The sequence below is a fragment of the Orcinus orca genome, chromosome 1, assembly GCF_937001465.1.
Source record: "Orcinus orca chromosome 1, mOrcOrc1.1, whole genome shotgun sequence".
Taxonomy (NCBI): domain Eukaryota; kingdom Metazoa; phylum Chordata; class Mammalia; order Artiodactyla; family Delphinidae; genus Orcinus; species Orcinus orca.
The window spans coordinates 56,478,143-56,491,781 of record NC_064559.1 but is presented as its reverse complement, the minus strand read 5'-3'; the positions used below and the strand labels follow the sequence as shown (position 1 = coordinate 56,491,781).

Here is a 13,639-nt window from a genome sequence, read left to right as displayed (position 1 = left end):
GTGATAATGTTCTGCTTCTAGTGGTAAGTGTTGTTTTTGTTATTCTTTAAATATAATACATAGTTTTGAGGTTAATTAAGGAAAAGATGATTTTGTAATGAATTAGAGTAGGAGTACACTGTCTTGAGGGAAGACTGGGCTATTGCTGAGCATGGATCAGTGGCATAAAAGCTATATTTATAGCTATAGAATTAAGGATAAGAGGAAAACATGGATATTTTTCTTAAATCTCACAATTTTCAAGAGCCTGAGATTATAATGTGATTCCTGGATCCCAGTTTCATGGTAACTTTATGGACTTATCTGCACATGTTTCTAGAGCATATTTATATTTTATTGGGTAACATAGTGTGATGAGTTTTCTCCAGCGTTTTGCTTTGACTTTGATTTACTTTTCCATTCAAATTTATGTTTAGATATGTTTACCATTAATTAGTGCCAAGGTTAAAAAAGGAAGAGACAGCAGATACCTATGAGGCAGGCACCAAAACTCCCTCCCCAACATATCACATGTTTCTGCTTGTATTTTGGTGACAGTTCTATTTGCAGCTTCTTGCTTGATTACTTCATGCATTTCTCAGTATCTTCCCTCTCTCTTTTTGTGTCTCTTTATAGTTTATATTTCTTTGTCTCTCCATCATATCTTTCATTGTTTGTTTTACCTGCCTCCATTTCTTAATTGTCATAATGTAGCTCTGAAAAGTGATTTTTTATTATTTGTTGTTTTATATTTGCTGGGTTTCATGTTCCCTGTGAATTTCTCAGATTAGGCTGCTTTTTACTCACATGGCTTTTTGTTGATTTTTAAACTAACAAGACAGTAGACTGTGTCATCATAGAGTAGAGAAACTGTCATTTTGTTGTACTTTGTATCCCCAAAGCCTGGCATTAGTCCTTAATAAATATTTGTTGAATGACTATATGAATTAAATTCTATAGGTCAGTGCTCCATGATTGGAATAGAAAAGCTAGGGGTTAATGGCTATGGCATTGTCGTGAAGAATTTGATTAGAATTTATGCATGTTTTTTTTAATAGACCATTTCAAGTTATAGACCAGAGATGATTAATTGAAGTCTCACTTTTTGCATCACATTTAATGAGTGCTCTTAGAGACCAGACACAAGACTAGTCCTTGAAAAGTTGTCTTTTTAATTTATTCTTTTTTGTTATAAGATAAATAATTACTTCTTTCGAGCTTATGGAGTTAATATGTAATTGTTAATATACACACACAAAGACCCCAAAATATGACATGGAGAATGTCTCCTATTGCAAACTCATCCTAGTTCCTACTTCCTTTTTCCATCAAATAGAAAAAGAATAAACAAATGGAAAAAACCAAAAGAATCAATGAATAAATTTAAGGTTATTGTAGGCCTTAGAAAAATTCAGTTTCTTTGTGAAATTTCTTGAGCTTCTTCAAAAGATACTAGGTAAAAATACCATGTTGGGGATACTATTGATGCTGCAAAATTTTTTCAGACTTTAAAGCTTTATTTTATAAACTGGCTTTTGGTTCCAAAAAATTCCATTAATTTTGGAATTAATATATTCATTCCATAGAGTGTTTCAAGCTAAGTATTGTAATTAATTAAACATGTTGCAATTTTAAAAGAATAGTTGTACCATAACACCTTATTATGATTCTCATTTGATTCCTTTTTTTCTCTGTATTAAATCTTTACTTTTTCCAGTGTCACAATTTATTTTATCAGTTATACTTCTATTAAGCACACAATAGACTTTAATTTTTTTATATACAAACATTTTTATTCCTAATGAAGGATGAATAGACTAGGTAAAAGTTGCTCAAAACTTTTTAATATCTGGATTGGAATATTACGGGTATGCACACTTTCTTCTACAAGAGAGAGCTTTACTTGTTATTACTGTCAGAATAATTCAATCACTTCTACCCTTTAAGAGGATGATCTCTGACATGTTTATAAAAGCTACTTAATCTTTTAATAGATGACTAATTTTTTGAAGACGGCATCATGAAGCTTTTACCTTGATACCTGCAAAGACGATGTGAAAAGGAGCAATTCCATTAAACTCTTTAAACCTTCAGTTCTTGTTTGAAAAAGTATAATGGTAATTTTTAATTGAATGCTTATCTTAATTTTTCTACCCATCTGTCTAGTTGGTGCTTAGGTACTCTAAGTAAGGTTCTGTCTTTTCATACAGATTATTTAATCAAAGTCTCTGAGGCTCTCTTACTTTACTTTCTAGGGACCTCAGATCTTTACATCTTTGCAAAGCTCAGGTATATGCAAAGATAATTTGGGTATGTTTACAAAATTTGTCTCATTCAGTCCTATAGGGTTGATCATGCAGTCAAAAGGGAAATTGATCTTTATTACATACTATTTAAAATCAAGATTTTCTAAATAAATAAAACTATACCAGAAAAAAAAAAAACTATACCAGAATCTTAAATTAAGGATGTAAAGGAATTCCCCTAGATAATCTACATGTTCTTTTTTCCTGTTGGGGCTGATGACATACCTCTCCACGTTGAGCTATAGTTTTCCAGCTCACTCTTTCTGAGAAAAGATCCTTTCCCCTTGGAACAGAAATTAGATTGAGCTTGATCCTAGAGAAAAGGTGATACCTGGTTGTACCACGAGGAGAATTGTTGTTCGTCCCAGTGGCACAGTGTAGTCTTGCATTAAGTGTTCTGAGACTAATTAATCAGGAAATGACTCTAATTAAAAAGGAAACTGCTCATCAGCTGCCTTCTCAGGCTATTTTACAGAAAGAAACTGTAGACTTAGCTACTTGCTCTCTCGCTTCTAGCAACATTCTTTAACTGCTTATGTCCCAGGTGAAAGGGGTAATTTAGGGATTTCTAATTTCTAGATTATTTTGTAGTAATAAACTTTGATATTTAATGGACTTGTTTTCAGATGTAAATTTACATAATAGCAATAATACTGGAGTTAGAATATTTTGGTTGATCTGCAAGGCTTTTTAACTTGTAATCTTATCATGTTTTTTAAATCCTGGAACAAGCCGTGCTATATAGAAAGAATATTAGTAGGTAACATTTGGGTTTGTATGTAGATACATATAAATACAAACAAACATATATATGACATACAAGATCAAAATAAACATAAATATCTAACAACGATTAGTGAATTTACCTGTTTAAATCACAATGGCATTTCTGTTAGCTTAACAGTCTATTTGGCTTACCTGAAGTCATCTTAGAGAATTACTGTATAAGAGAAGTTACTTCACAAGGTTGTGTGCTTTATGTATGTATTATATGTCTTGTTTCCCAGGCCTATTTATTTTTGTGTGATGATTATTATATCCAGCATATCAGATATTTCTTAATTTACCAAATGGTAATTGATTATGAACTACTAATAAAAACTTTATAATTTTTCCTGGTGTTGCTTTTGTTAATTTTTCTTCCAATCTTTTGATATTTGTCCTAATACACAGAGGTTTATTAATTTCTAAAATGGGCAGGTAGTTGGAAAAATTAGGGAGGTAACAGCTGGAAAGCTACCCTCAGCAAGGGCGGGAATTGTAACTTACCCTTCTGTGTATCCTTACCACCCTCCCATTCCCAACCGTTGGCACATGGTAGAGTCAGAGCATATGAAGCTGATTTGAATTGTGGCCTTTTGGGGATCAATTTATTCTGTGCCATTATTTCAAATCAGTTGTAGTTCAAGGTGGTCAATCTTGTACAAATGATTGGTGGTACAACACAATCTAATATTTACAAACCTCATGGCATGCTTAGCCAGGGCAAACATAGTCTCTTATGAGAGAAGGAGCAATTGCTTTTTAAAGGTAGATGAATTTCTATTGGACTTGTAGTTTGTTTAAACAAAGGAAGAAAAGTTATTAACCCCCAAATTCCACTAACCTATATTATATGTGATGGGTCTGATGGGAGCAAGACAGTGTCTTGAACAAGAACAGTATTAAAGCCAGGAGCCATAGCTTTTATTCAGGTTTTATATCTGGTCTTATTTTTGTTTCGTGTTTTCTTTGAACTTTAGGTGTATGGATTTGTGTTAATTTGAATAACTCAGTTACTCAAATGTTCGCCTTATTTGAAGTATTCTCATATGTTTATTAAATACATTAATTTTAAGAAATGATTTAGAAACATTTATTAATCTTTGTGACTTATCTATGGAATAGATTGATTTCAAGTAATAGTATTGCAAGTTAATGCAGAAGTCTAAAGGTTTAAATATTCAGCCCAAGGTCAAATGTGTGTCACAAGTAGAAATAAAAACTGGACTTAATTTATCTGTGGTTTCTAACTCTCTTTTTAATGTTTTTCATTGAACATTGCTTGGAGCATACGGTCATAGAGAATATTTCTTCTTTATATTGTGATAAAACTGCAGGCTTATTAAACTTTTCATTAATAAATACTACCTCCTGAGACTAAACACTAAGAAGCAACTTGCTGGCTTTCTAGAGCTGGCCTTTTGAATGCTGAGGCATGACAGCACATGTGTAGAACTTGTTTTGTTTGTTATCTGGGTTGCTTACCAATGTTGATACCTCCCCTCCAAGGTGTACACATGGCAGTGGATGAAAACTGTGCCTTACCCCAAAATGATGCTGAACTGTTCCAAATTAGGCACTCAAGTCACTTAATTTTCTTAGGTAACAGGTCATATTCAGATTTAGCAAGGTAGTAGATATTATTTCCACTTATATTGTTTGTGGAGCTCTGCATAGAATGATTTTATTACCATATAAGAAAGATTCTCTTGGTATTAAATTCTGTCCAGTTTGTACCAAATTCGTTGGTGTCTTAAGTCACTGACAATTCTTGAATATAGGGTCCTCTGGTGACATATTAATACTTTGAGAGAATGGTTACAGTTAAATCATGACTATGTCTTTTTATTCTGGAGATAGAGATGTTCTTTAACAATGCCTGCAGCAGTGAAGCATCCTTGAAAAACAAGAGAAACCCGTGTCTTATCGCGGTAATTTTAAAGGTTATTTAAGAATCGTATAATGCTTCAGGGGCACTCCAAAGAGTCTTTAAAGAGTGTTTAGTCCCATGAAAATATGTCAGTAATACTAAAAGCCAGCATTACGTCACTTTGATCCTATGTAGAGTATAAACTTAGAATACAGTCTAAGATGCTGATTCCATATCCCTCTGCAAGTTTTGATTTAATCATTAAACACTGAGTCAGTTCTTGAGAATCTGTTTTTGGTTTGTTTGCATTCAATTCTAAGTTCACTGTCGCCTTTTTTTTTTCTTGCCAGAAACATTATCTAGGACAGACCTCTACATTTAATGGGCATTCAGAATACTGTGGATCTTGTTAAAACGCAGATTCTGATTCAATAGGTCTGGGATGGGGATTGCAATTCTCATTTCTAACAACCCATCAGGTGATGCCAATGCTACTACTAGTTCATGAACCACACTTTGAGTAGCAAAGGTCTGGGTCCTAGACCTTAAACTCTAAAATGTTTCTGAAGTATTTTTTGAATGATTATTAGCTCAGTGAATGGGTGTAATTACTCCTGGCTTATTTTAGTTAAGAAAGATAAAAATGCTAAAAAGTCATAACATAGTTTACTATTCACTGTAAAATAGTTAAATTTTTTTTATAATCATGGATAGCCTTCATTAATAGAGAGTTTACAGATGGACAGATGAGACAATATAGTTTAAAAAGTAAAATAGTTATACAGTAGTTCCTTATCAAAAGAATACTATGTAAATAAATATAAAATGGATTAAATATAGTTGCCTTATAAGGTTTAAGGTTTTTTCGTTAATTTATGCTTTATGTAACAAACAAATCATGTGATATTTGGCTTTTACTTGATGCAAAAGAAGGAATGAAAGTCAGAGAATCAGAGAAGTAGATTCTTCTGAACAATTTTTCTCTCCTGGGTTTTGGCTGTCTACTTTTATTTATTTATTTATGGCTGTGTTGGGTCTTCGTTTCTGTGTGAGGGCTTTCTCTAGTTGCGGCGAGAGGGGGCCACTCTTCATCGCAGTGTGTGGGCATCTCACTAATAGTGGCCTCTCTTGTTGCGGAGCACAGGCTCCAGACGCGCAGGCTCAGTAGTTGTGGCTCACGGGGCTAGTTGCTCCGCGGCATGTGGTATCTTCCCAGACCAGGGCTCGAACCCGTGTCCCCTGCACTAGCAGGCAGAATCTCAACCACTGTGCCACCAGGGAAGCCCCTACTTTCATTTTTGATTCAGGCTTCTTCTTTAATTCTCAAAATGTGTGGAGCCTTTTAGGTTTTCCACTTGAGCCTAAAGAACAAGAATTAAATTTTACTTCCATTAATCTGCATTCCTGTACTACTCGACCCATCACATTTAAAACCTTAATACATTTTACTTCCCAGGAAGATAAGTCCTGTTTCCCATTCCTTCTGTTGGGTTATACTGGAGAAGAGTCCTTTAGTGAAAGAGCCAACCACATTAATTTGAAATGTTCTGTCTTGGAGATAGTAGCTTAACACAGAGTTTAAGGTTATTGGAGGGCTTTTTTTTCTTTTTGGAAATGGGTGCATATGTAGCCAGAAAAATACTGTGACAAACAGCCCTCTGGGGAAACTCGGCCACTGCCTTTGCTGTGGAATTGAAGTGACGCATATAAAATGCATTAACCCCCAAAGCCTCTTTATTTATATTACCTTTTAGAAATCACTCCCAGGAAGAAAATGAGTTTAGATATTCTTCATGACATATTTGATCACTGACATAGATATAATTGTATGAATCTTGAACATACTACGTATTAATCTAGATTATTGATTTAGAGACCATTAGGTTGAATGTTAGTAATTTAATTTGTGGGAGTGCTTTTTAAATGATACTCGTCATTCAAGACATGTTTGATATTATGCTAAATACCCGAGAGGATTTATAAACTAGCTTTTAATTTTCATTTCTAATATACCTTTCATCTCTCCCTTTTATGCTACTTAGTTTTGTCTGAGTAGCCAATGTGGATTCAGATTTTGGGCCTGAAGCATATATAATTTTTGCGGGGGGCAGGGGAAGCTTTTTAAGGAAAATAATCTTTTTTTTCTTTGCAAATTTTACCAAAGCACATAATAATGTGAACATATTTCTGGGACCCTTCCAGAACAGAATGAAGCTTAAGCTAAGCTTTATCTTTTGCCAGTATCTCAAACTGAGAAAATACTTTGTACTTTTTTTCCTGTCGAAGTGTAGCCCAGTATATTTGGAAAGAGCATAGTTAGGATTCAAACATGGGCTTTCTCCATCTTTGCTATTGCTAGAGCCCTAGGTACATCTTTTTCCAAGATGACAACAGTAACTTTCTCAATGGTCTTCCCAATTGCATTTTTTCATACCCGCCCCCTTCCCTACAGCCTGTTTTCCATATTATGGCCAGAAAACGCTTTTTAAAAAGCTTTCATTGATGCATTTAGGATAAAGAACAAAATCCAGATATTTATTACTATTTTCAGTGTTCTTCATTCATTCCTGAAGATCCATCTTTTCTCTCTGCTGTCATTATCCTTGAGCCTTTCTTTAGCATTTCTTATGGTGCAGGTCTGTTGGTAACAACATAGTTTTCTATTATCTGAAAATGTCTTTATTTTGCCTTTATTCTTAAAGGGTATTTTCCCTGGATGTAGACTATTGGGTTGACAGTTTTTTCTTTCAGCATTTTAAGGATGTTGTTTACTGCCTTTGGCTTCCATAATTCCTGATGAAAGTAAGTGATCATTTCAGAGTCGATTTCATGGGCATGTGACCTGTGCGGGTGCGTAGAGTCCCATACTTAGAAAGGATCTGTGATTGGTTACAGTTTCTGCAGTTGCTGTCTTGAAATTCTTAATAGTTTTGAACAATGGGCTCCGTATATTCATTTTGCACTGACACTCACAAATTATATAGCTGGTCCTGCATCATTCATATAATCATCCTTCATATCTCCAGTATGTAATACGTTGTCTTTCTTTGGCTGCTTTCAAGATTTTCTCTTTCACTTTAGTTTTCAACAATTTGACTATGATATGCCTAGGCATGGTTTTCTTCATTGTTAATCCTGCTTGGAGCCGTAAATCTATAAATTTACGTCTTTCACCAGATTAGGAAAAATTGGGAGCATTATTTTTTTAAATATCTCTTACACCCCAATTCTTTCCTCTACAACTGGAATTCTGAGTATTGGTATTGTGCCCTCACATCCCTGGAGTTCTTTATTTTTGTCAGTTGTTTTTTTTTCTTCTTTAGATAGGATAACTTGTGTTGATTTTTCTTCAAGTTTACTTATCTTTTATCTCAATTCTTAGTCCATCTAGTAAATTTTCATTGCATGTTTATATTCTAGAATTTTCATTTGGATCTTTTTTATATTTCAGTTTCTCTATTGAAATTTCTTCTCTTTTTAGTCATTGCAACTATAATTTTCTTTCCATCACTGAGCATAGTTATAATAGCCTCTTTTTTTCCCTTGCAAAGATATGTTTAATAAAACAGACTAAAAATGAGGTGATGATGACACTGGAGTGAAGAGAAGAAAGCATAATAACATATTTAATCAGGGTATAATTGTTACATAGGAATGTTTTTGACTTTTTAAAAATAATTTAATTTTCTGAACATATTTTTAACTAATGCTGGGGCTACTTTGCTGATAGCTCCATGTACAGCCCATGCTTATTCACAGAATACATTTTAAAATGTTATTTTTATTTTTTTTATGAGGTAATAGAATTTATTCACAAAATCTCATGCATGAATGCGGCCCAGTATCACCTTGTGATATAAACAAAATAACTATTTCATATAGGCAACAGTTTCTATGAATAAAAACATTCAGGAAGTGAAGCCATTTACTTATTTTGCATTATTTATACATGTACAATAGCCTCTTAAAAGTCCTTGTCTGATAATTTCAACTTTTGGATCATCTTAAAGTTGGCTTCTTTTGATTGCCTTTTCCTTTGCAAATGGGTTACAGTTTCCTGGTATTTGTTTGTCAGATAATTTTGGCATTCTCTTCTGGAAAGTGTGAATGTTATGAGAGTATTGATTTTTTGTTTTAGCAGGTGTTTAATTTTGTTTTACTTAAACTATAAACTCTTGTCTTGCCTGTGGTGGTCAGCAGCCCAATTTCTCAGTTCAGTCCATTTATCTTGAGCCTACCAGTTTGTAGTCTGTCATGTGTGTGCTTGATTTGGGGGTTACCAGAGACTTGGGCAGATATTATACACAGAATTTAGAGTTCTCATTTTCTAGCTCTGTTTCCCCATTATTTCCCTCCTCAGTGTGGCAGTTGTAATTACCCTGGGTATTGTCCTTGGTTCCTCAGTCAAAAAAGATACAGTAGGGCTTCCCTGGGGGCGCAGTGGTTGAGAGTCCGTCTGCCGATGCAGGGACACGAGTTTGTGCTCTGGTCCGGGAAGATCCCACATGCCGCGGAGCGGCTGGGGCCGTGAGCCATGGCCGCTGAGGCTGCGCGTCTGGAGCCTGTGCTCCGCAACGGGAGAGGCCACGACAGTGAGAGGCCCGCGTACCGCAAAAAAAAAAAAAAAAAAAAAAAAAGATACAGTAGTGGGCTTTCTTTTGGAACTTCAGCCACGCTACGTCACACTGTCAATGTGACCTCCCCTCAGGCCAAAGCTGCAAAAATGTGAACTTATCTCAGCTATTTCCTTTCTCCAAGTTTTGACTACCTCTCCAAAGTATGACTGTTCTTTTTCTCTCTCTAGAGTCCTCAGGGAGTTGTTTTTTTGTATTTAGTCTAGAGCTTATACTTGGGCTGTTAAGGCTTACCCTGTCATACCAGAAGTATAGCTCCTGTATGTATCAAGCTTTAGTACTTTTGAAGGGAAGCAAGAGTGATTCTTCTGAGGCTTATTAGCATATGGTGCTAAGAAGGTAGAAATTTTATAATTTTTATAATTATAGTATTAAATTATATTTAAACATAAATATTAATGATATATAATAATGATAGTTAATAATTTTGAGTATTTACTATTGAATGCATTAACTCATTTAATCTTACCCTATGAGGTTGCTATTGAAGCACAAAGGTTTTATATAACTCACGCAAAGTTATAATAAACAGTAGAGATGTCTGGTTTAAGAGCACATGCTTTAGATTACTTTTCATAAGGAAAAAAGAGCTTTCTGTGGTATCTTTCAGTTTGGAGACTTGTAAATGTAACAAAGGAGAATCTCTTCTCTGCCTATTGGGTAAGAATCGCCTTGTGTCTAGGCTTCCTGTGCCTGATTAGTAAGGATCATCAAGATTTAAGTAATTTTTTTTTTAACATTTGAACAACTTCCAAAAAAAGTTTTAGGAATAGAAACTTAAATTCATAGTATTTATTTCATAGCTGTCTTAGTCCATTTGGGCTATTAGAACAAAATAGCGTAAAGTAGGTGGCTTACAAACAACAGAAATTTACTTCTCACAGTTTTGGAGGCTAGGAATTCCAAGATCATGGCTTTGGCAGATTCAGTGTCTGATGAAGGCCCACTTCCTGGTTCATAGACAGTACCTTCTTGCTTTGTCCTCTCATGGTGGAAGGGGCATGCTTTCTTGGACTGCATTTATAATCACTTCTGAAAGACCCCATTTCCTAATATTTTAAAATTCAAATTTCAAGATATGAATTTTGTTGGAACCTAAACGTTAAATTCATAGAAATAGCCCTTCATAGTTTATAAGATTTTTTATATCTAGTTTCTAGTTTTATCCTTATGAAAGCCTCATATAATACTGAGTTAGGCCAGTAATAATTCTACCCCCTTTATTGATGTGGAAATAGAGGCCCAGTGGAAGTTATATGAAATAGTCTTATGTTGGTCAGGTCCATTCTTCTTTAACTTAAATCTGCTTTAAAATATTTTCCTTTAAGTATTATTAGTAAAAATAATGACATTTTTAACATACTTTATATTTTTCTCAAAATGTTTTATAAATATTTTGTCAATTAATATTCCAAGTAACCATCTAAGATAAGATGGTTACACAAAACAATCGGTGTATTACCCTATTTTCAGATGAGAAATCAAAGATACAAGAACGTATTTGTATGGAATATGTAGTACATAGTGATAATTATAACATCTGAAGCTATAGCCTGGATCTCCAACACTAAGTTCTGGGTCCATTCTTCTATACCACACTATCTTCTTTTGCTTATAGGTAACTATGCCAGTATAGAATATACCCTTATCTCACCAACATTTTTCCATAGTATCTTTAGACTGCACCTGACATTGTGGGAAGCACTTAACACTTTATTGAATTGACAGGTAATGAATACAGATAAATATTTTAGCACTGTCTCCTGATGTCTTTTGGACTTTTCTTCATTCTCTTCTGGAAAATGTACTCTGAGTAAAACTGCTTTTTCTTTATCTCAAAATGAACCGCATAGTATTTCCAAAATGCTTTATACCTGTACTTTGAATTTTGAGTCAATTAATAAAAAAATTTAAAAGACTTCTGGGCCAGAGGGGCTATTTAAATGCTAAGTAATATGCTTTGGGATGAAAATGCATTATAAATATTTATGTTTAATAATTTTTCTAAAATTCCTTTTTTGGAAGTCTTTTCAACATTTCTTTTTTGTTTGCGCCTTTCTTTCCTCTTTTCCCTCCTCCCTCCTTCCTTTCTTTCCTCCCTCTTTCCCTTCTTAGTATAGAGTACATTTCTGTGAAAGCTATATTCTATATTCTGCCAAGCCCTCAAATCTAATTTTGGAACAACTTCTGTAGGTAATTTAAGTACAGAAGGCAGACTAAGTGTTCATTTTACTTTTGACTTATATATGACATCTGTTTAGAACTCGACTTTCTCTCTTTTCAGAAACAGGAAAAAAATTATTTTGGGACATGTAGGCCAAAGGCAAATGATCTGAGAAGTAAGCATCCTTGTTCCTAAAGGAAAAGTCACTTCAGTTTATAAGAAAAGATTATTTGACCAAAACCAAAGGATTTCAAAAAGAAAGCATGGTATATAGTACTCTTTCAAGAAGTTTACTGAATGATGAATGAAGAAAAATGTGTGTCTACGTTTTTATGGCCTACCTACAATATAGGATATATCTTTTTTGTTGTTGTTTTGTTTTTTTTTTTGCAGTACGCAGGCCTCTAACTGTTGTGGCCTCTCCCGTTGCGGAGCACAGGCTCCGGACGCACAGGCTCAGCGGCCATGGCTCATGGGCCCAGCCGCTCCGCAGCATGTGGGATCTTCCCGGACCGGGGCACGAACCCGTGTCCCCCTGCATCGGCAGGCGGACTCTCAACCACTGCGCCACCAGGGAAGCCCTAGGATATATCTTTTTTCTTTCTGACCCACTACCAAAGAAAGATTGTAAAATTGCTGTGTTCAGTAGTATTGGCCTAGAACAAGATGTGCTTATGGTGTGAATGTAATAACCTTTATGTGTCTTACTCTCAGACTTCATGCCCTTAGCGTAGGTAGAGATACTGGCTCCTAGTTTAACTTCTGCTACTTTTCCGTTCTCAACTTGGCATTTTAAATTAGTAAACTGCAGATTTAACCTTCATTTATTTCCTCAAGTACATGTCATTTCTGTATTTCTTTAGTTATTAAGTGCTTTTTGATAGTGGTAAAATACATATTTTATTGACTTTTAGAAATGTTTTATCATATATTTTTCAGACTTTAATGTAAGACATCTTAGTCACGTGTATGCAGCCATATTTTAAATAAACAAATAATAACTGTATTTTAAATCAAAATTGCTGGGAAAAGGTGTGCTGAGTAATTTAAACCACATTCAATACAGTAATCTCCTTGAAATCACATTCTTTCTGAAGTGTCTTATTGATAATATGAAATAAAAAGAGGAATACATTCCAGCCTTTATTGCATTTTATTGACCTGTATATAGCATCAGTTATGGGACACCTTTATGTTCCGTTTATGCCCATGATTTACACTTTATTGGCATTATTATTGTTATAAAATTGTAATATACAATGGAATGCAAGCTTTTGTGGAATTAAAATAAGCCAACAATAGGATTATGATTTAACATTTAGAACAGAATGATTAGATCATCCTTGTTGGTCAGTGTAAGCAAATAATAGCGGACTTTCTAACTTTTTTTCCCCTTTTTCTTTTTTTCTGTTTCAGTTGGTAAGGAACACTGTTACATGCATAATATTATTTGAGATGTTTAGGTCATCAGCCACAGCATTGGGAATCTTTTTGTCATGCTGAGTTTTTTCACTGGAATTTGTTATGGCATTTGCTGTAAATAGGACTAGATCTGTAAAACCAACAGATACTGTAGTATGTTATTCTTTATTAGTAGTTTTCTGTAACTTTCATGTCTACAGTCTTTGTGTTTGAACTCACATTTATTATGTTCTTAATAGGCACTGTTTTGGATGCAAAAATTTCAGGGCTCTCAAGAACTCTAAAAAAGGATCTAGTGCATGCTTCATATGTTAAGCATCTCATTTTATAAATGAGGTGAGGCATTTGGGACTCGGAGAAGTCAAGGGACTTTCTCCATATCATGCAATGAATAAGTGAACCAGAGCTTTCTTCTCTCACTTCCAGTAGTGTTTGGCTAAGACATGAATAGCAGTTTTAACTATTGTATTCAGAATTCTCCACAAACTTGAATTCTTGTGTA

General features: G+C 34.4%; 1 protein-coding gene across 10 annotated transcripts in view; it reads left to right on the top strand.

Annotated features, from left to right (window-relative positions):
* RABGAP1L (RAB GTPase activating protein 1 like) overlaps positions 1-13,639 on the top strand; it is a 684,401-nt gene that overhangs the window by 202,298 nt on the left and 468,464 nt on the right. The gene's annotated exons all lie outside the window — the stretch shown is intronic.